At 43.0% G+C, this 23,511-nt stretch overlaps 1 long non-coding RNA gene across 2 annotated transcripts; it reads right to left on the bottom strand.

Moving 5' to 3' along the window:
- Nucleotides 1–31: 31 nt before the first annotated feature.
- Nucleotides 32–21,872, bottom strand: LOC129051454 (uncharacterized). Of its 2 annotated transcripts, XR_008515738.2 has the most exons (5): nucleotides 21,695–21,872; nucleotides 4,047–4,204; nucleotides 3,689–3,764; nucleotides 2,012–2,112; nucleotides 47–1,333 (listed from the first exon to the last, which is right to left on the bottom strand). It is a non-coding gene; the product is annotated as an uncharacterized LOC129051454 (long non-coding RNA). The 2 variants fall into 2 exon arrangements; XR_008515737.2 differs by lacking the exon at nucleotides 4,047–4,204 and having other exon boundaries at nucleotides 32–1,333.
- Nucleotides 21,873–23,511: the final 1,639 nt, after the last annotated feature.

The raw sequence follows: 23,511 nt of genomic DNA, 5'->3' as shown, positions 1-23,511 counted from the left end.
GTTTTAAGACTGAACAAATAAAAGGCTTTTTAAAGATGCTAAGGAAGAATATTTTAATAAACTAATAGCTAGAAAGACATTTTAAGGAAGGAAACAAAACACTTAAAATCAAAGAAAAGCAACACAAAAAGGCAACATTTCTCTTCAGTAAAATATAACTATAAACAAAGTTAAGAGATGACTAAGAAATAATAGCACCACATATGAAAAAAAGTTAAAAAGCACAATATATCAAGATTTCTTATAAACAGGAAAAAGATGGCCGGGCGTGGTGGCTCACGCCTATAATCCCAGCACTTTGGGAGGCCGAGGAGGGCAGATCACGAGGTCAGGAGATCCAGACCATCCTGGCTAACAAGGTGAAACCCCGTCTCTACTAAAAATACAAAAAATTAGCCAGGTGTGGTGGTGGGCGCCTATAGTCCCAGCTGCTCGGGAGGCTGAGGCAGGAGAATGGCGTGAACCCGGGAGGCAGAGCTTGAAGTGAGCCAAGATTGCGCCACTGCACTCCAGCCTGGGGGACAGAGCGAGACACCGTCTCAAAAAAAAATAAAATAATAAAAAAAAAACCCAGGAAAAAGACTAACACCTCAAAAGAAATACAAGCCAAGTATATGACTTTCCATAGACACATACAAAAGATAGATAAATGGCCTCTAAACATATGAAGAAGTGCTCAACCTTACTGATGAACAAAGCAAAACAAGTTATCATTGTTCATTTACTTAATCTTTAAAATTATTTATAGAGTGTGAAAATTCTGGGAAAACAGTACCTTGCATGCTGTGAGCTGGAGGGCAAACTGAAGGGCAATGTGTCTATCAAGTTTTTCAACATGCTGGGACAGGTCAATTTACTTCCTTTTCTAGGACTCCATTTTCCTTTTCTAGGAATCAATGTGTGGAAGATGTCAGCACAGGCTCCCTCGACTCCATCCTCATCTCTTTGTAGGGTGACTTACTGAATCATAAGAGACTAGGATGTATTTGCCTGAAGGGTGTATTTGCCAAAGTCTTAAAAGCTTGGCTCATCAAGTGGCCTAGTTTCTGTTGAAGAGGCCCCCTCTTAGAGGATCTGGAAGGTGCAAGGGAGTGTAAGGCTGCCCGTCTGCAGCTTCTCCTGGCAAGCATGTCTGGAAAGGCATTTGCTGTTCTGTGGCAGGGGAGCAGAGGTTCTGGAGTCTGTTTAATCATCATCTGGGCAGTGTGAGGCAGGCACGGAGTCTGTTTTGCTGGTACGGACTGCACCTGCGGCCGTGTGATCCCGAGGCTTATCCTATATCTTGGCAGCAGTGGTGGTCCTGAGCAAGCACCTACAGAAAGCCTTCCTGATTCTGGCAGAAACAGAAGGTCTTTTAATGGGTCAGCATTGAGATGCTCTGGGAACCCTTCCTGGAAGCTCAGTGGAGCCTACTGCCTTCTCCAGCCCTTCTAGTACCAAATGCCCTGGATTAAATTCCTTTCTGCTTAATTACAGTGATCGCTGATATTTGCAAATGAATCCTGATATACCCTTATACAGAACTAGCCCCTTTAATGGTCAAAAATTTGTACAAGGCTCTTCCCTGTATTGTTTCTGTAATAAGTTAAACCCAAAACAACCTAAATGTCTATCAGTAGAATAGTGGCTAAACAAATCACCATATATTACATAACCTTCTTTAAAAAAGGAATCATTTCTCCAAATATTGAAATCTGAAGATGTCCTGGACGTATTTTTTCATTCATTCAACAAATATTTATTGAGCTTCTACTATGATGTGACCATGTGCCAGCCACTGTTACAGACAACAGCTATAACAGCAAGTGCAATAAACAAAAATCTCTGCCTTCACAGAGCTTACGTTCCAACGATAAAGTGAAATGGATTTTGGAATAAATGCACAGTGTAATCAAATTTACAAAACACACACACACTCTCTCTCTCCACACTCACTAATATGTGTAAAGAAAAACATCTAGAGGAATACACAGCAAACCACAAGCAGTGGTTATTTCTGAGGCTCATCTACCTGCATTGGAGAGACAGCAGCTGCTGGTGAAGTCCTCACTGGTATCCCACTTTGGGGGATTCTAATAGTCTTATGGACAGAAATATTCAGTCCAGCTTCACCTGCCAAGAAAAGAGATGGGAACATTTATATGTTGATCCAGTTCAAAATAGCAAATAATACCTCTTAATTTGTTGTTACTTTTTTGGTGACTTAAGAAGTATCGCATGATGTTTAGTGTAACATTTACTCTATTATCCTTTTCTCCTCTGGACTAAAGCTGAATTGGAGAAATGAGAGGGCAGGAGGACTTAGCTGAGTGGAGGTCAGTCTTAGATGTAGGATAACTGAGTAAAATGAAAATGTTTAAATAATGAGGTGCCTTGGGGAGGAAGGAACAGGAAAGTTCTTGCACAAACTGTTATTCTTAATTCATTTCCCACCTTCACAGACTCACTCACTGGCCTTTCAGCTTTCATATCTTTCTTTTTTTCTTTTTTTGAGATGGAGTCTCACTCTTGTTGCCCAGGCTGCAGTGCAATGGCACAATCTCGGCTCATTGCAACCTCCACCTCTGGGGTTCCAGCAATTCTCCTGCTCAGCCTCCTGAGTAGCTGGGATTACAGGTGTGCACCACCACCTAATTTTTTTTTGTATTTTTAGTAGAGACAGGGTTTTACCATGTTGACCAGGCTGGTCTTGACCTCAGGTGATCCATCAGCCTCGACCTCCCAAAGTGCTGGGATTACAGGCATGAGCCACCGCGCCCAGCCCTTCCATGTCTTTCAATATGCATAGTCTAATCATCTAATTTAGCTGCAAACTATTTTAGCAGAGACAACCAGGTACATCCTAAGATTAACTTTTACAACAGTCTTCCAATACAATGGCATATTTGTTGCAGTCCAGGGAAGACATGTATTGTTACTGTAGAGAGATGCACATTCTGTTTCTTCTATTTGCTATGTTTATGTGTACAGTATACGTATGAAGTATAGCTACATATCTTTCTCATATATAAAGATAAGCATGACTAGAGTGGAACTGTGAGTCCATCAGACAATTCCAGGAAAAGCTGGGAATGTGCCAAGATCGGGAGTGACAGATCAGCACAGGTGCTCAGGTACAAGACCAGGCAGAAAAACATCTAGTAGGTTGCAAGATAGGGATGGCCAGGGGTGCCTACAAGAGGGCCAGGTGCACAGATGTGATGCCTCGTTTCCTAGGAGACGAAGTCTCCAGCTGACCCTTGTAATTCTCATGAGATGACAAAAAGGCAAATAGTAGTGACCTGAATTTAATGGCTATGAGAGGCAGAAAAGAAAGATGACAAGGCAGGAACTGGATGGAAGCAAGCGGTAGAGAGGAAGAGGCTGCATTTGTGTTATTCATGCACCAGGCTCTCCATCAGTGCCTCCCTGGAGCCTCAGCCAGGCTCCTGCATGCAGTGGCTGCACGTGGTAGGACCTGGAAAGCGCCCTTATGGTTGTAACAACAGAGGGCCAGGGTGGAGTAGAGATAGTAGACATATCAAATGTTGGGCCAAAGTTTGAATTTGGAGCTTTGCTTTTAGAAAAAAAGTGATCAAACACCTGGGCGTCCTAAGTCAAATGACTTGATAAGTGACTTAATGGTGGTTGCAGACTCTGAGGGCGTTCAGTTAACACAGACACCAGGCCACTGGCCAGGAGCATTTACCTTGGAGGACTCTGGCTTTTCATCCACAGGTCTGCATGGCAAAGAGCAAATCAGACTGAAAAGGTGGAGGACATCCCTATGGACAAAAAAGACACAGAAGAAAACAGAACTGACATGGAGAAGATAAAGCTGAAAGGAAAATTCAAAATTCAACATCCTGTTTTCTCTATCAGCTTTGGCTCTTTAGGAAATAACGTAGATATTGCTCTCAATTTTAAAAAAGCCGTTTTCTTCCAAAATGGTCAGAAATAATATTGTTATCTGCAGAGTGACTTGATATTAGCTCTAAATAAAATGTACAGCTATGCTGTAAATTGTGAAAAATGCAAATGTTATTGATCATAAATATCTCACTTACTGTCAATGGTTGTTGCAAGGCTTGTCAGCAAGTGCTCCAACCCCCATGCAGCACACAGAGGTTGGAAAGATGAAATCTCAGCTCTCCTGCAGCTGGGATTTTGGGTGTGATTTAAGTTCCACCAATCAGAAAGACTTGGGCAAGACCCGGAGTGGGACCTGAATCAGAGGAAGAGAGGCAGGGCACAGGGCATTCACTATGTGGACAGAGGCTTAGCAGAGACAAGATCCTTCTGGTGTTGGTAATGGTGGTGGCAGGTTTCCAAGTCCTGTCCTGGTGGAGGGAGCAGGTTCCCTGGTGGTCCAGTTGTGTGTGGAGACTTTGGGAGCGGCTCCTGGAAGCTTAGCCTTCCCAACAATTCTGCAAACCATTTAACACCTTTCTGCCTAAGCCAACAAGAGTGGGATCCATTAAACACGACAGAATCCTAACTGAAGACACTCTGCCTTCTAAGCATAAGAATGGTAACAGCACTCTAAAATCACACTGCAATTCTGCATGAGGTGAAGCTCCTGCTCTCACCAAATTCCCCGGTGTGTTCTTTGTGAGGTTTCTAAGTTTAAGCACAGACTCATAGAAAGTATTCTATGATAGATCATTGACCCAATCCTGAATCCTCTCATGCATGGCTTCCTCATCTAGGGGACTTTGGCATGTCATGTGATCTCCCCGTGAATGAGCCAAGACAAGGACTCCCAACCTTCTCGTTGCTGAGTCACTGCTCTCTTCATTAGATCATATTGCCACAGCTGTTTTGCAAGATGACTAATTTACGAGAATAGTTCAAACAGAATGTTTCTGGAAGTGTATTTTAATAAGGTCAGTGGAAGTTTAAAATATTATTTACTGATGGTTTTGAAGTTAATCTAGCTACTCAAGCTTGTGTGATTAAATTCATGTGTACTTAATTCTCTAAGCTTTCTTCTGTTGCTTTGTAAACATGAATAGAATACATTTAACAGAAACAGAACTTAAAACACTTAAACGACACTGCCTTAACATTGTTGACTTCACAGCCCCTTCTGAGTGAAAAAAAAAAAAATCAGTAAACTGAAAACTCCACTGGAAAAAATTACCAGGAACTTTGGAAATTGTAGGAGGCTGGGCTTTTAAATAACGTTTTAAAAGGTTTACTGAGAGGAACTGGTTTTCATATTTTCCCCTTTATGTTACATAATACAATTTATATGCTTAAATGACAAAGTAAGACATAGAAAAGTCAGACCAGTGTTCATACTTTACAGAATAAAATCATGTGGTGAATGCAGGAAGATAATGAAATCGGGTTAGGTCTGAGCAGAAAAATATCTCCTCTGTCTGTGCCAGCCACTCTCAGGAAGGTAATCAACAAACAAAATGGGCCACCTCCTTACCAGTCCATTTAAATGACTCAGTACCCAAGACCTCCAAGGACGATTATTTTAAATAATTCATTTTCATTTCCTTCTTTGATAATTTAATAAGAACAAAATAGAGAAGCCTACACTCTGCTGAGGTATTCCCTTCAGTTATCTAAGTTTCTCTGGAATTCAAAATATCAAATGATAAATAGACTAATTTAGGCTCTTCATAAGGAAAAAGCAAGGACACAAGAAATCAATTTCCAGTACCCCTGCCTTCTTGTATCCAAAGATGACATTTCAAACACAGTCTCCTTGGCTAGAACAGTAAGAATCAGTATGAGAAAACCCTGTCTTATTTTAAGCACATTAGAGAAATGCCCACTACATACCCACCATCTTATACAACAGTGATGTGTGTGTGTGTGTGTGTCTGTGTGTGTGTGTGTAGGGGGATTCACAGAACAAAGCCTGAATTGAATAACCAAAGAAAGCGGTTATTAATAATGCTATTGAGTTCATTAGTATGTACTTTAATCATAAATAAGCTTGAAATTCCTTGCAGAAGCCTATCATAGAATTGTTTAGAATCAATCATAGCCCTAGCAATAAATGAAGTTATTACATTTCCTCTGTTCCAATGAAGAAAACTCTGTATTCCATAAAGAATATTAATAAATCTTTATAAAGAATTTCAAAATAATTTTAAAAAATATTTTGCAAAATCTTTAAGCATATAGCCAGATATATCTTAGCAAATTCATTAAATAAAGGAAAAACTGCAAGATACCACTACTGGCTAAACATTTGTTCAAGGCTAGCTACTGCCTGTAAGGCTGAGGTTAGGTTCTAAACTCAACCTGTAAAGTAACAATCACACATGCGGTCAAATAAGCCTTGAAAATCCCTCCAGTCACTCAGAAATATGTGCTTTTGTAAACACAACTGTTTTATAAACACACCATCTCTCAGTAAGTCTCACACATTCACTTTCCTTCCAGCATTTCAGAGTTGGCTCCTTTTTTTTTAGACGGAGTCTTGCTCTGTCGCCCAGGCTGGAGTGCAGCGGCACAACCTCGGAACCTTGGCTCACTGCAAGCTCCGCCTCCCAGGTTCATGCCATTCTCCTGCCTCAGCCTCCCGAGTAGCTGGGACTACAGGTACCCGCCACCACACCCAGCTAATTTTTTGTATTTTTAGTAGAGATGGGGTTTCACCATGTTAGCCAGGATGGTCTCGATCTCCTGACCTTGTGATCCGCCTGCCTCAGCCTCCCAAAATGCTGGGATTGCAGGCGTGAGACACTGCACCTGGCTTGGCTCCTTCTTTAGTTACATCCCAGATGAAACAGCTCCTTTGTGTTTAGGGGCCACATTTAAAACAAAATGAAGCATGTGTTCTACCTGCTTCCACCATATAAATTATAATAATAATAGATAATTTTACTGAAACAAATAAATACGTGTCTGATATGACTCCACTCCATATGCCAGGCATGGTACCATGTGTCTAAAGTTATCTAATTTTTCCACAAAACTCCCACATATTGGCCTTTATTTCAGATGAAAATTTGGCAAGAGTCATGTGGTTCATAAATGGTGAATCTGGGATGCAAATCCGGCTCTATTTGGCCATGCTTTCTCAAATTTTCTGTAGTGCGCGAGTGTTCTGTGAGAATTATACAAGGTTCTAAAATAATACTGACAATATTTCTTCTTAAAATTTACTTTAGCCGGGCGCAGTGGCTCACGCCTGTAATCCCAGCACTTTGGGAGGCTGAGGTGGGCGGATCACAAGGTCAGGAGATTGAAACCATCCTGGCTAACACGGTGAAACCCCGTCTCTACTAAAAATACAAAAAACTTGGCCGGGCGTGGTGGCGGGTGTCTGTGGTCCCAGCTACTCAGGAGGCTGAGGCAGGAGAATGGCGTGAACCCAGGAGGCAGAGCTTGTAGTGAGCCGAGATAGCGCCATTGCACTCCAGCCTGGGCGACAGAGCCAGACTCCGTCTCAAAAAAAAAAAAAAATTTAAGCGTATTTAAGAAAAAATACTCCCGATATTCCAGTGTTATCTTTATACAGTAATCTGCTCTTACGAGCTGGCAACTCATGCCTGAAAATGACAGTTGGAGGCCAGACCACCCAATACTGTCATCCACTGCAGGTGCTGTGCACCCCACAGACAGGCAGTGTCTCCAGGGAGCACAGCAGGGTGCACGGCCCTCCTCACTGAATGCCAGTCTGCCTTCTGTGTCTTTTCATTTAAGCACATACACATATATGTCTGTATATGTCTGTAATTGTTTTTCTTTAAAACTTTTATTTAACATCTCTAATTTTTTTCTTTCCTTGTTATGTTAGAGAATAGAGTCTTCAAATGTCTGTGACTGTCTGCAGCATTTATTGTAAATATAGGCTGGTGCTGCAAAAGTAATGGCAAAAATTAATTTTGCACCAACCTATCCTTCCTCAAGACATCACTTTATGTTGTCATTTATTCTGATCCAGGCACAGGTGAGCTCCTGGTGTATGATGATTTTTGAAGTATTCAAAGGTTAACTCTGGGAAGCGCTGCATGGCACCACTGCTACCTTCACAACAGGCAGATTAATATTTGTGAAGGGGTGGGTCATGTCAACCACACGCTCACGCCTGCCGGGTTCTTTCCTGAACACCTGGATGAAGCCCAGCCCAGGCCTTTTGGTTGATCTCCCAAGACTCCCCTCTGCCCGTCTAGTTTTTGGACTATTCACCCAGCCACCTGACTTTTTTAATTTTTATTTTTTATGTCCTGCCCCTCTGCCTTTGCTCATTCCATGCCCTTGCCTGGAATGCAATTTTCTCTAAATACTTACTGTTTTAGACAAAACAAATCTAAGAGAAATCTGTCACTCTATCCTGAGACATAAATTATGAAGTACTCTGTCTCTCAGGTGTCAAAAACTTATCTTCTGAATTTCACTCTCCAATTTCTACATAAGTGTAAGTAACAATAAAATCAAACAGCATAAGCCAGCAGTTTCACCACCAGCACCTTCATCTACAAACCCCAACAAAAATAATCAAAGACATAGTAAAAATCTTGTAGTCGGGTGTCATCTACTAGCTTAGACTTTAAAAAATTTCTACTGAGAGAGTGAGAGAAAATGGAAAGAAAATACAGGACTTTCCCCCAATTCCCTTCCAGAGAAAATGGAGATATGGGAAACCTCCACTAACGCCCCTCACCCTACAGGGCCAGGGCTGGAGAGGAGCACGAGAAGATCAAGGGCGTTCTGGCAAAGGATCAGGAACAAGAAGATTTGACATCAGAGGAGGCCATGGGCCCCAGGCACAAAGGACAGTAGTGACAAAGGGGAGGGCAGGAAGAGCGACAGTGTGCATCTGAAAGGCAGGAGGGGCACGCAAACATAGACTCAGAGAGCTGGCTCTGCATTCCAGGCTCACCAAGCAGAGAAGAAACTGGGCACAGGTGAATTTCCCACTAGGCACTCGCCCTTCTCTACTCTACCTGAGCTTCTGTACCTCCCAATATGTAATATAAATGCAACTTCAAGAGCCTTCCATCGCATTTAAGTCATGAGAAGATCCGAAGCACTGTCAGGCAAAAGCAGTGGGTCTGAGCAGAATCCAGACACGGACTTTGGGCAAACGTCAGGCCCTGCCACACCTGGATCTGCTTCAGCAAGAGAAGGTGACAGGCAAAATCATGCCCTGCTCGATGCAAGTATTTTATAATACAAAGCGAAGGGGAAACTGCACTCAAGAGAACCGACATTTGTAAATTCATGACTGGAAACAGAGTTTGACACTGACAGCATCTACCTTAAAATTCAATAAAATAAGAAGGCAGGTCGCAGCGGCTTATGCTGTAATCCCAGCACTTTGGGAGGCTGAGGCAGGCGGATCACCTAAGGTCAGGAGTTCAAGACCAGCCTGGCCAACATGGTGGAACCCTGTCTCTACAAAAAATTAGCCAGGCATGGTGGTGCACTCCTGTAGTCCCAGCTATTTGGAAGGCTGAGGCAGGAGAATTGCTTGAACCCAGGGGGTGGAGATTGCGCTGAGCCAAGGTCACGCTGCTGCACTCCAGCCTGGGTGACAGAGTGAGAGTCTGTCTCGAAAAAAGGAAATAAATAGATATATAAACAAATAAAATAAGGAAACATAAATGGAGAATGACAACTTAAAATAAAAAGATAAATTAAAAATAATATAAGCAATCTAATAACCCATGAGACATATTTTAAAGCAGAGCTCAAAAGAAAAAGAAATAGGGGCATATCTAGGGCAGGTCTCTGAATGTAGATGAAATAAACCATGTCAAGGTAAGATTTCAATTCAGCGGGCAAAGACGGTTCTGGTAATAAATAGCGCTGGCATGATCGGCTATCTACCTGGGAGAGAAAGACCCACACTTCACATCAGATTAAATAAAGAGAGGCGGATCAAACACCTGCATGTGTGTACATAAAATAGATGAACACATTTAATAGGATATTTGCATAAGATTGGGCAGGGTAAATCTTTAAAAAACCAGAAACAAGATGACACTGGCAGTTTATATAACGACATAAAATTGTCTATGACAAAGATGTTAAGGCCAAAAGGCCCATAACATACTGAGGACAAAAACACATCCTTGGCTAGGCATGGTGGCTCACAATTGTAATCCTAGTGATTTGGGAGACAAGGCGAGAGGATCACTTGAGCTCAGGAGCTGAAGACCAGACTGGGTAATAAAGTGACGCTCCATCTCTACAAAAATTAGAAAGGATTAGCCAGACATGATTGTGCATGCCTGTAGTCCCAATTACTTGGGAGGCTGAGCTGGGAGGATTGCTTGAGCTTGGGAGGTTGAGGCTGCAGTAAGCCGTGATGGCAACATTGCACTCCAGCCTGTGTGACAGGGTGAGACGCTGTTTCAGAAAAAAACAAAAACCGTCCTCCATATAACAAAAGAACTCACATCCCTAATAAAATACTGACTTATAAAACGATGAGAAAAAAAAAAACAACGAAAGAACCCACATCCCTTAATAAAATACTGACTTATATACTGATGAGAAAAAAACAATCAGCTCAGTGAAAATATAGGCAAAAGTGCTAAACTACCAATTCTAGGAGAATTCAAGTGTTAAAGCTGACACTGGAGTTTCTGACTCTCCCACCAGGGAAAGGTCAGCCGACTAGTCCAGAGAACGGCAGAGCTCAAGGAACCTTGAAAACTACCGACTCTTCCCATCTCTTTTAACAGAGGTAGGAGGCAGGGCTGGGAATGAGATATTGCTGGTTGGCTACAAAGATGAGGCTACTGCCTTCCTTCCCCATGTACCTTAACATCAGTTATTCTGACTCTGAAATAAAATATCTGTGAAAATATAACAGGACTGAAGATCATCGATGAGTTAGACACATTCCACCTGTGTAGTTACTGAGTTCGTCTAATAAATGCTGACTTGCATTCTGGCTTGGGCACTTCATCTCCTGCCCATTGGCCTGGCTGCAATCAACCCTGTGAGTGCCCATGGACGCAAACGGAGCTTAAGAACTAGGCAATCCTGTGTCAGGATCCAGGTGCTTTTTGGATCTTACCTTCTCTCAGTTGTCCTTGAGGACCTCGTCAGAGATCAAACTGAGTTTCAGTGAAGAACTCACTCGGCCAAGATGGAAACACTGAATGGCTTCCGGAGCTTTGAGGGTGTGAGTTGGTTTGAAGTCTTGTTCTTGGGGTAGGTTCTGGAAGTGGCTGAACCATCAGTGAGTAACTCACCAATAGTCAACTCTTCAGAGGGGGCAGCTTGCCAGAGAAGCACAAAAATCAGACAAGAAACCAGCATCACCGGCACTTGTCTGACTTCCTGCCAAATGCAATGACAGACAAAAATGTTCCGAAGCCTAATTTCAGTACCATGACATGTTCTCATTGGTGTTAGTTCTAAAATTTTGAAATGTTTTGTAGTAAGGGATTAAACTGCTAGATTGAGAAGGTAGGTTTGTAAATCACTGTAATATCAAAAAAGAAACATTCTGTGTTAAAAAAAAAAAAAGGTGATGTTAAGATTGAAGATGCAGGATGCAGCATAGGGAGTCCTAAACCGCCAGGACGTATGCGGAGATTTCCTAGAATATCAGGTTCATGCTGCACGGTCTGGCCTGTTTCTCAGAATATACCTGAGAAACACGGCATCTCATACAAGAACCTGGCCTGTGTCTCAGAATATACGTAAGAAACGTGGCATCTCATACAAGAACCTATTCAGGGCCACCATGGAAACTCAGGACTTGTCTTTTACCGTTTATCATTAAAATACCGTTCATGTGAAGCAATGCAAGACCTGACTCGGATTTTCTTCCAATGACAGACAACAGGGAATCAAGACAGAGGCAAACAAACAAAAGCAGATGCAGAGGCCACCCAGAACGGCCTCACTACTGTTTCAGTAGGGAACACTGTGAAATCTAGTTTTCCTATTCTCCCTCTACCTCCACTTAAAATTCACATCCTTTGGTGACCAGAGGGTACAGGTGTGATTATAATGATCTTGTTGGGTACATGTGTAGTCCCAGCTACTCAGGAGGCTGAGGCAGGAGGATCACTTGGGTTCAGTAGTTCGAGTCCAGCCTGGGCAACATAGTGAGGCCCCCCCCCATCTCTAAAAATAAATAGCTAAATAAAATAATGATCTTGATTTTGATTGTTTTGTTTTTAAACATTTTTAAATTTTATTTTATACATTCCAGGATACATGTGCAGAATGTGCAGGTCACGCAGGTAAACGTGTGTTATGGTGGTTTGCTGCACCTATTAACCCATCACCTAGGTATTAAACCTGGCTTGCATTAGCTATTTCTCCTGAGGCTCTCCCCGCACTCCTCACCCTGTGCTAAGAGGCCCCAGTGTGTGTTGTTCCCCTCCCTGTGTCCATGTATTCTCACTGTTCAGCTCCCACTTATAAGTGAGAACATGTGGTATTTGGTTTTCTGTTCCTGTGTTAGTTTGCTGAGGATAACTGCTTCCAGCTTCATCCATGTCCCTGCAAAGGACACGATCTTGTTCCTTTGCATGGCTGCATAGTATTCCATGGCATATATGTACCAGATTTCCTTTATCCAGTCTATCGCTGATGGGCAACTGGGTTGATTTCATGTCTTTGCTATTGTGAATAGTGCTGCAATGAACGTACATGTGCATGTATCTTTAAAATAGAATGGTTTATATTCCTTTGGGTATATACCCAGTAATGGGATTGCTGGGTCAAATGGTATTCCCAGTTCTAAATCTTTGAGGAATTGCCACACCGTGTTCCACGATGGTTGAACTAATTTACATTCCCTCCAATAGTGTAAAAGTGTTCCTGTTTCTCCACAACCTTGCCAGCAACTGTTTCTTGACTTTTTAATAATCATGGTTCTAGGCAGGGCCCGGTGGCTCATGCCTGTAATCCCAGCACTTTGGGAACCTGAGAGGTGGGCAGATCACCTGAGGTTGGGAGTTCGAGACCAGCCTGACCAACATGGAGAAACCCCGTCTCTACTAAAAAATACAAAATTAGCCCGGCGTGGTGGTGCATGCCTGTAATCCCAGTTACTCGGGAGGCTGAGGCAGGAGAATTGATTGAACCTGGGAGGCAGAGGTTGCAGTGAGCTGAGATTGCGCCATTGCACTCCAGCCTGGGCAACAAGAGCGAAACTCCGTCTCAAAAAAAAAAAAAAAAAAAAATCGCCATTCTGACTGGTGTGAGATGGTATGTCATTGTGATTTTGATTTGTATTTCTCTGATGATCAGTGATGTTGAGCTTTTTATCATATGTTTGTTGGCCACATGGATGTCTTCTTTTGAGAAGTGTCTGTTCATGAACTTTGTCCACTTTTTAATGTTTTTTTCTTGTAAATTTGCTTAAGTTCCTTGTAGATTGTGGATATTAGACCTTTGTCAGATGGATAGATTGCAAAAGTTTTCTCCCATTCTGTAGGTTGTCTGTTTGCTCTGATGATAGTTTCCTTTTGCTATGCAGAAGATCTTTAATTAGATCCCATTTGTCAATTTTTGCTTTTGTTGCAATTTCTTTTGGTGATTTCATCATACAATCTTTGCCCATGTCTATGTCCTGAATGGTATTGCCTAGATTTTCTTCTAGGGTTTTTATAGTTTTGAGTTTTAATTTAAGCCTTCACTCCATCTGAATTTTTGTATAAGGTGTAAGGAAAGGGCCCAGTTTCAATTTTCTGCATTTGGCTAGCCAGCTCTCACAGTACCATTTACTATACAGGGAATCCTTTCCCTGTTGCTTCTTTTTGTCAGATTTGTCGAAGATCAGATAGTTGTAGATGTGCAGACTTCTCAGTTCTCTACTCTGATCCATTGGTCTATGTGCCTGTTTTTTGTATGAATATCATGCTTTGGTTACTATAGCCTTGTAGTATAGTTTGTCCTCTACCATCCTGTGCTTAATATGTCTGGTAGCTTGTTTTTAGCTTTGTTTTTGCAATGTATCCAGACTGACACACATCATGCTAGGTGGTTACATTAGTTGCTGCATAGTATTCCACTGTCTGCAAAAGAAACTATCAACAGAGTAAACAGATAACCTACAGAATGAGAGAAAATATTTGCAAACTATGCATCCAATACAGGTGTAATATCCAGAAATCCATAAGGAACTTAAATAAATTCATTAGCAAAAACAAAACAATGCCATTGAAAAGTGGCCAAAGGACGTGAAAAGACACTTTTCAAAAGAGGACATACAGCTGGCCAACAGGCATATGAAAAAATGCTGAACATCACTAAACATTAGAGAAATGGAAATAAATCAAAACCACCGTGAGATACCATTTCACACCAGTCAGAAAGGCTATTACCAAAAAGTCAAAAAATAACAGATGCTTGTGAGTTTGCAGAGAAAAGGGAACACTTACACACTGCTGGTGGGAATGCAGATGAGTTTAGCCGCTGTGGAAAGCAGGTTGGTGATTTCTGAAAGAACTTAAAACTACTATTTGACCCAGGAATTACATTATTGGGTATACACAAAAGGAATATAAAACATTCTACCATAAAGACACATGCATTCATATGTTCATCACGGCACTATTCACAGTGGGAAAGACATGAAATCAACCTAAAGGTCCACCAAAGGTAGACTGAAAAAAGAAAATGTGGTATATATACACCATGGACTACTATGTACACAGCCATGAAAAAGAAAGAGAACATGTCCTTCGCAGAAACTTGGATGGAGCTGTAAGGCCATTATAGTTAGCACACTACCACAGAAACAGAAAACCAAATACCACAGTCTCACTTGTAAGTGGGAGCTAAACATCAAGTACACATGGACGCAATGAAGGGAACAACAGTCACTGTGGCCTACTTGAGAGTGGAGAGTGGGAGGAGGGTGAGGATCAAAAAGCTACCTAGCAGGTACCATGCTTATTACCTGGGTGATGAAATTATCTGTACACCAAACCCCCATGACATGCAATTTATCCATGTAACAAACTTGCACATGTACCCCTGAACCTAAAATAAAAGTTAAACAAATAAATAAAAGAAAAAACAAAACGCTGTAATAAATACCATTGTCCCTTTTCTATAGTCCATTAATTAACATTACTAAATAGCTGTATATTTACCAGGTAATCTAAGCTTGATGCCTAATAGATTTCTTTCTAGATTGGGACAGAGGGTGTCTTCGTATAAGAAAGTATTTTAAAGCTACATTTCACGTGCAAAACCTGACTGTAAGCTCTAAGGGGATAGGGACCTTGTCTGCTTTATTCACCACTGCATCCCCAGTGTCTACATAGCGTCAGACATACAGGAGGCACTTAATGAATATCTGACGAATGAATGAATGAATGAACACTGGAACGCAGCACTGCAGGGTCATTCATTGTGAAGTTATGATAAAGAATAAGAAAGGGAGGGGAGACCTGGAGACAGAGCAAGATGGCCAAATAGAATTCTCCAGCGATTCTATTCCTCCTTGAAGTAACATCAAATGGAACAACTATCCACACAAAAAAGCATCTTCATGAGAACCAAAAATCGGGTAAGCGTTCACAGCGCCTGGTTTTCACAGCGTATCAAGGAAAGAGGAACTGGAGAAAGGGGAAAGACAATCTCAAATCTCCTACACCACCTCTCCCTCATCCCCCGGCAGCAGCCACATGTGGTGCAGAGACAGAATCTGTGCACCCAGGGCAGGGAGAGCTCAGTGATTGTGGGACTTCACCTTGAAACTCAGCGCTGCCCTGTCACAGTGGAGAGCAACACAAGGCAGAATTCAGCCAGCACCCATGGAGGCCGCATTTAGACCAGCCCTAGCCAGAGGGGAATCTTCCATCCCAGTAATCAAAACCCAAGTTCCGTTAACCCCACCATCACCACTGCAGGCTAAAGTGCTTTGGGGTCCTAGACAAATGTGAAAGCCAGTCTAGGCCACAAGGATTGCCATTGCTAGGCAAGGGCTGGTGCTGTACCGGGCTCAGAGCCGGTGAACTTGGGATGCAGGTGGCCCAGTGAGATACCTGCTGGTGTAGCCAAGTGAGTGTTAGCATCACACTTCCTCCAGCTGAAGGCAGCCCAGCTCACAGCTCCAGGAGGAGAGGGAAGAGTAAAAAGCACTTTGCCTTGCAACTTGGATACCAGCTCAGCCACAGTAAAACAGAGCACCAAGTAGAGTCCTGAAGTGGCCATTCAGGGCCTAGCTCTCCGATGACATTTCAAGACACACCCTGGACCAGCAGGGAGCCCACTTCCCTGAAGGGAGGAAGGACCCAGTCCTGGCAGGGTTCATTACTTGCTGGTGAAAGAGCCCTTGCTTGGGTCTTGAATAAACATCAGTGGTAGCCATGAGTACCAGCAACGGGCCCCTAGCAAGATTCAGTATTATGGTGGCATCACGTCTGACCCAGTGCAGTCCTGGTGGTGGTAGCCAGAGGGGTGCTTGCATCATCCCTCCCCCAACTCCAGGCAGCTCAGGATGAAGAGAGAAAAGAGAGGTTAACACAAACACAAGAGAGCAATCAACACAGACACATTCTTTACAGAGCCTGTAGACATTAATAAGAACTAAGGATTTGAAGAAGTATGTAGGTCTAAAAATTCAACAGAGAACAAAATGCACCACATTTTAAAAACCACCTTACCCAAACTAATCCAAACATAACATGAAATAGAAAAACTCCTGCCTACTAAACAAATTGAATAAATTCTTGGGGGAAAAAACCCAACAAACAAAAATGTTTCACAAGTGAAACTCCAAGCTCATAATTATAGAATACTCCATATATTCAAGGCAGAAAAACACCAAAATTTCCCAAACTTCTGGGAAATAAAGATAGTGTTTTTAAAGTTTTGTGTGGAGCCAGTATTAGATTGAGAACACAATTGGACCAGGATGCATTATGGAACAAAAAAGAAGAAAATTAGGTCACCTCTTTCATAAACAGTATGTATCTCCTCTTTCATAAACAAAGCTACGAATATTCTAAGCAAAATATTACATGAATGAAACCACATAGAAAACACAGATTAGGCCGGGCTCAGTGGCTCACGCCTGTAATCCCAGCACTTTGGGAGGCTGAGGTGGGCGGATCACAAGGTCAGGAGATCGAGACCATCCTGGCTAACATGGTGAAACCCCGTGTCTACTAAAAAATACAAAAAATGAGCTGGGCATGGTGGCTGGCGCCTGTAGTCCCAGCTACTCGGGAGGCTGAGGCAGGAGAATGGCGTGAACCCGGGAGGCGGAGCTTGCAGTGAGCTATCGTGCCACTGAACTCCAGCCTGGGCAACAGAGCGAGACTCTGTCTCATTAAAAAACAAACAAACAAACAAAAACACAGATCAATACCAAGTGGAATATACCCCCAAATGCAAGGGTCCTTAACATTCAAAATAAATCATGTAAGTCACCCCATTAGCAGAAAAATACAGAGAAAAAGAATAAGATCATTTAGGTTAAGTTTTTAAAAAAACATTTAATAACACTTAAAACTGAACCATGAAAACAAGTCTGAGTAAAATATAAAAGATGGGAACTTGTTTAATTCGATGGTTTGTCTAATATGAGCCTATAACAAACAACATAATTAATAGAGAATTATGGGAAGCTTTTTCCCCCAGTGCAGGACCAGACGAGGATGCCTGCTGTCACTCTCTAATCAGCATTGTACTGGAGAAACAATACAGCAAGAACAAAGAAATAAAAGGCATTAGGATTAATTTTTTAACCAAAAAAATTGTCATTATGTGTGTGTGACACTATTACATGCTTAGACAATCCATAACCCCAAAACTGTTACAAAAACATCCTGGATACATGATTGTTATCAATCAGATTACTGTATATTAGCATGAAATCAACAGAAAGTAACTATTAATGATCAAACTAGACAACAAGTATCTATGACAAAAATGAGGCAATCAAGGATTAATTTACAGATTTGAGATAAATCCTTCAAATCAATATAGGAACCAAAAAAGGACCCTACAGAAACATGCACAGAAAGAGCAAAGCATATGAAGAAAAGTAAGGCACAGAGGCCAATCAACGTTTGCTAAACTCTACCTTACATGAAACCGGCCACAGCAAGTTCCAGGTGAGAAGATCCCTGCAGAAACACTGCAGGGCAGGATCCCAGGAGGCAGGACCACTGGGGAAGGTGATAGAGCCTCTGCAGTGGAGAGGGTGTCGGGCCCAAGAGGGCCAGGTGGCTCCAGACCTCCTGCTCCAGCTTCCCCTTACTCCCCACACCAGGCACAGTCCCACGTGAGCGCCCCAATGCAGGGAGGATTCTGACTGCTCATGTCTTCTCCACCACTGTGCGTCCCCCTTCCAATGGCAGCTCCTTGCCCATTACATCATTCTAGCCTTCCCTTTTATGGGTCACCTCTCTCTCCCCAGTCACAATGCCAGAATCTACACCAGGAGAGTAGAGATGGGAAATCAAACTGTGGCACCACGAGTGGAGACCCTAGAGGCAGACATGGGTGCAGGCACTGAGAGTGGAAACACGCTAGGCCCTGCTGATGGGCGACAAGCACAGAGGATGGGGACATTCAAGGGCAGACATGAGTTGCAGGCACAGGAGAGAAGACCTGGGCTAGAGTCATAAGGGATCCAGATACAAAGAGAGCTCACTGACTACAGATGCATGGCAGAGAGGCACAGCAGGGACAGACATGGGTACAGGGGCAAGACAGAGGAGTAGGCGAAGGCTGGCGTGGGCAGAAAGCACAGCGATAAAGACACCCGAAGGTAGATGTGGCTGTAGGCTGAAGGGTGGAGTCACAAGAGTCGTACTGTGGGCTGCATGCACAAGGGCTGGAGACACAGGAAGACAGGGCTGGGAAGCAGGCACACTCAATGACAGGCCTCTGCTGCAGTAACAACAGACAGAGATGCCCAACGAACAACGTACGTGGCTGCACGTACAAACACTGGGGATAGGAGTTTTGGGCATAGTCTCCTGGGAGAAATGATCCAGAGAAAGGACAGAAAGAGGCTAAAGGTACAGGAGACACACGAGTGCAGACATGACTGAAAAGCATGAATGAAAACACTGTGGACATGGATTAGAGGGACAGAGAATGCAGCAAACATGGGCTGGCATGGGCAGAAGCTCAGGGGACAGACAGACGAAAATATCGGAATGGGCTGCAAGCACAGGGATTGAGACACTGGAGGACTGCTACTGCCTGAAGGCTAAGGAGATGGCAACACTCAAAGCAAGTAATGTGTTGGAAGCACACAGGATGGAGACTCACATGGCTGGCATGGGCCGCAGGTGCAAGAAATGGAGACTTGACAGCTGGCATAAACTGCAGACAGAGGACAGACCAGGTGACAATACACAAGGGCAGACATGGGCTTCAGTCATTATGGGATGGTGATACTGGAGAGAAGATACAGGCTTCAGGCACAAGGATGGAAACACACAAAGCCTGACATGGCTGCAGGCAATACAGGGTGGAGACACTGGGAGGCCAACGTGGCTGCAGATACAGGGTCTGGAAACACCTATGGGAAAATGTGGGCTGCCAGATAAATCCCCGCTTAGAGAGAAACAGGACACACGTTAAGGGAATGTGTTAGAATAGAAAAAATATTGAAAATCAATCACATAAACCTTTCAAGAACTAAAAAAGATTAGAACTAAAGAATGCAGAATGAAAGTAATAATGAACAGCAGACATCAATGAAATAGGCAAAAAAAAAATGTAATGGAGACAAATCAAGGATAAAAGTTGGTTTATATAGCCAGGCATGGTGGCGGGTGCCTGTAGTACCAGGTACTCGGGAGGCTGAGGCCAGAGAATGACATGAACCCAGGAGGCGGAACTTGCAGTGAGCCCAGATCGCACCACTACACTCCAGCCTGGGCGACAGAGGAAGGCTCCGTCTCAAAAAAAAAAAAAAAAGTTGATTTATAAATATTAATATACTAAATACACCACTAGCGAAACTGATTAAGGCAAAGAGAAAAGATGCAAAAGACCAATATCAGGAATGAAAACAGAGGCCTGCTCTCCAGAGCAGTGTATCAAGATACTACGAAAATTTTGAGAAATACTTAGGACTGCAAGCTTGACAACAGAGATGAAATTACATCACATTGAAAAATAAACTTACAAAACTGGACACAGAAATAACGTAAAACAAGAAAACTACCATATATACTAAAGGATTTGAATTACTAAAAAAAAACAAAAAAAAATCAAAACAGCTAACAAATAATGTTCCACAAGTAAAATTCCATGCCCAGACTAAAGAAATATTCCAAATATTTAAGGAAGTAAACACCTAAATTTCTCAGACCCTTCCAAAGAGAAGAAATACAGGGACTATTTTTCAATTTTGTTTTGTGAGGCCAGCATCACGTTGATACCACAATCTGAACAAGACATTAGAAAAAAAGAAAATTATAGACCCACTCTTTCATTAACAGAAACACAAATATTCTTTTTTTGAGATGCAGTCTCGCTCTGTCTCCCAGCCTAGAGTGCAAGTGACACAATCTCAGCTCAATGTAACCTCTGCCTCCCGGGTTCAAGCAAGTCTCCTATTTCAGCCTCCCGAGTACCTGGGATTACATGTGCCCGCCACCACATCCAGCTAATTTTTGTATTTTTAGTAGGAACAGGGTTTTGCCATGTTGGTCAGGCTGGTCTCGAACTCCTGACCTCAGGTGATCCGCCCGCCTCGGCCTCCCAAAGTGCTGGGATTACAGGCGTGAGCCACCGCATCTGGCCAGAGATACAAATATTCTAAGAAAAATTGTATCATATGAATTAAACCACATATGAAAACACAACACATGGATACCAGGTGGGATATACTAAAAAATTCAGGATTGGTTAACATTAAAAAATAGATCATGTAAAATACCCTATTTGCAGAAAAATAGGAGAAAAACATTATTATTCACAATATATGTAAAAAAAAAGCATTTATTCAAATTCAGCAATTAGTCATAAATCTTAGCAAATGTAAAGGAAGGCAGCTTCCTTAATCTGATTAAGCTCGTCTAAAATGAAATTACAATACATGACCACTGAAGCTTTTCCACTGTAATCAGAACCAAGCAAGACTTCCTGAACACACCCCCTCTATTTCACACAGTGCTGGAGGTGTAATTGGGACAATAAAACAAAATAAAGGTATAAGAACCAACATTTAAGCAATACAGCTGTTACTGTATGTGGCTGACACTATTATGTACATGAAAAATACACGACAATCCAAAAATGATGGCTATGAATACGTGAATTAAGCCAGGCTACAGGATGCAAGATGAATACATAAAATCAATTAGATTCCTATGCATCGGCAAGAAAGAAATGCAAAATAAAATTAAGAAGCAATGACCAGACTAGGAAACAACTATCTACACTAGAAATGAGCCCATGAAGAATTAATTTATAAAATACATTTTAAAATTATTCAAATCAATGTAGGAACGTAAGTGACCCAACAGAAAAACCAGCATTGAAAATGAAGAAAAAGATGCAAAGGCCAATATTCACGAAATTTTACTTCGCTAGCTTATTTCCAGTGCCAGACGACAGGAGGCCCGCAGGGACCCAGAAGGCAGGATCCCAGGGAGGTGACAGTGCCAGCAGCAGGAGGGCCGGACTCTGCCTTGGGCCGAGTGGGGCCACAGCTCCCGGCCATGGGGTGAAGCCCAGGCAGCCTGACTGGCGCTCCTGGCTCCTGCACATGCTTCCCTCCCTCTGCCCCGTTCCTCTCTCTCTGCGCCTCGGGCCCCTGGGATGCGCTCACATCCAGACTCACCAGGCCAGAGAGGTTGGGAGAATGGAGAGAGGCTTGGGACAGTCCTCCAGGAACACAGGGAGGACGCTTCGCCTGCACCTGGAACACCCCTCTCTGAGGCTGGCCTCAAGGCAGGCGCGCACGGACCACGCTCCCAGTCTTCGTCGCTTCCGGTCCATGACTACCACTGCGCAAAGAACCTTTTCGACAACTCTTATTGGATAATAATCTCCATCTCTGATTGCACAATCTTAACCAATCAGAGTTGGAGACTATTATCCAATCCGTGTTGTAGTAGAGTCTGCTCCCATCCTATCAGAACGAGGCTTCCAGGATACCTCATTTGAATACAGCTGTTATAAAAGGGAGGCAAGTGTCCATGCCTGCCGTGGGGGTGCGGCTCACGTGCTTCTTCTCTGCCGTGGGGTCAGCAAAGAAGCATGTGCAGAGCACTTGCCTTGTAGACCAGCCGTAGAGAAGGATATCCCAGATGCAGGCCAAGTTTCATTCTTGTGTCCCTGGAGGATTTTTCCCGTGGCAAGCGCTTCTCCATCTTCCAACATCTCAGGCCTGGTGAGTCTGGATGTGACCGCTTCCTGTGGGGGACCAAGGCGCACCTGCGTCAGAAAGCGAGACCCGCACTAGACAGAGACCACCAGCATCTGATCCTGACCTGGCTCACCAAGCACTGTGTCCTCTGTGTCATGGAAAAGGATGCTTATTGTGTCTGTGGCTGGCTGTGGAGGCTGCCCTGGGGCCCCCAGGCCCTGCCTCTGACCCTCCGCCTTTGGGAGCTCAGGGTCCCCTTGCACCTCGCGGTCCGTGCCCAACCACACGATGCCCCCGCAGCCTGTTTTCAGAGGTCATTCTGCGCCCCAGCACACACACTCTGCAATATCATATATATATATACATATATATGTATATATATATTTTTTGAGACGGAGTCTTGCTCTTGTTGCCCAGGCTGGAGTGCAAGCATGATCTGGGCTCACTGCGACCTTTGCCTCCAGGGTTCAAGCGATTCTCCTGCCACAGCCTCCCGAGTAGCTGGGATTACAGGTGCCTGCCACCACGCCTGGCTAATTTTTTTTGTATTTTCAGTAGAGACGGGGTTTCTCCATGTTGGCCAGGCTGGTCTCGAACTCCTGACCTCGTGATCGCCCGCTTCGACCTCCCAAAGTGCTGAGATTACAGGCATGAGCCATGGCGCCCGGCCAAATGATACTCTTGTGGGCAGTCTGACTTAAGTTGAAAATTTAACTGAATTGTAATGCATCAGACTTAGTGTTCTCTCCATCCCTATTTCTCTCTCTCACACAGGAATACACACACACTCACAAACACATATGTAGTTTTGTTTTGCCGGTAGAAATATAATTAACAATTGCCTACATAGCTGTAAAAAGGAATACATTAAAATAACTTCATTTCACTGCATCAACAGACACATTTTCCTGCTCATACAGAGCTCTTCCCCTTTCAAAAGGGAGCCTTATTAAAATTTATTACATCACATGTTAAAACCAAATGTTTAGAGTGTGACTCACAAAGTAAGCCAAAAGATTATGCCTTGAGTAGCAGATAAACAAATCCCATATTTTATCCAATTAACCCTGTGATTACCTAGATTTTACAACATATGATGTCTTATACTGAAAACATGAAGCTCATATGATATTGCAATTAATACATATTCGTCCACAAAGAAAACAATATGTAATACTTGGTTGCTTGCTTGGTTATTGTGTTATGGCTCTCGTGGGTTTCTGTGCTTTTAATTTTGATATGGTAGTTTTAAGTTACGTTTGAAATACAAGTCTTAAAGGGTAATGCTA

The sequence above is a fragment of the Pongo abelii genome, chromosome 19, assembly GCF_028885655.2.
Source record: "Pongo abelii isolate AG06213 chromosome 19, NHGRI_mPonAbe1-v2.0_pri, whole genome shotgun sequence".
NCBI lineage: Eukaryota > Metazoa > Chordata > Mammalia > Primates > Hominidae > Pongo > Pongo abelii.
This window is presented reverse-complemented; position numbering and strand designations above follow the sequence as displayed.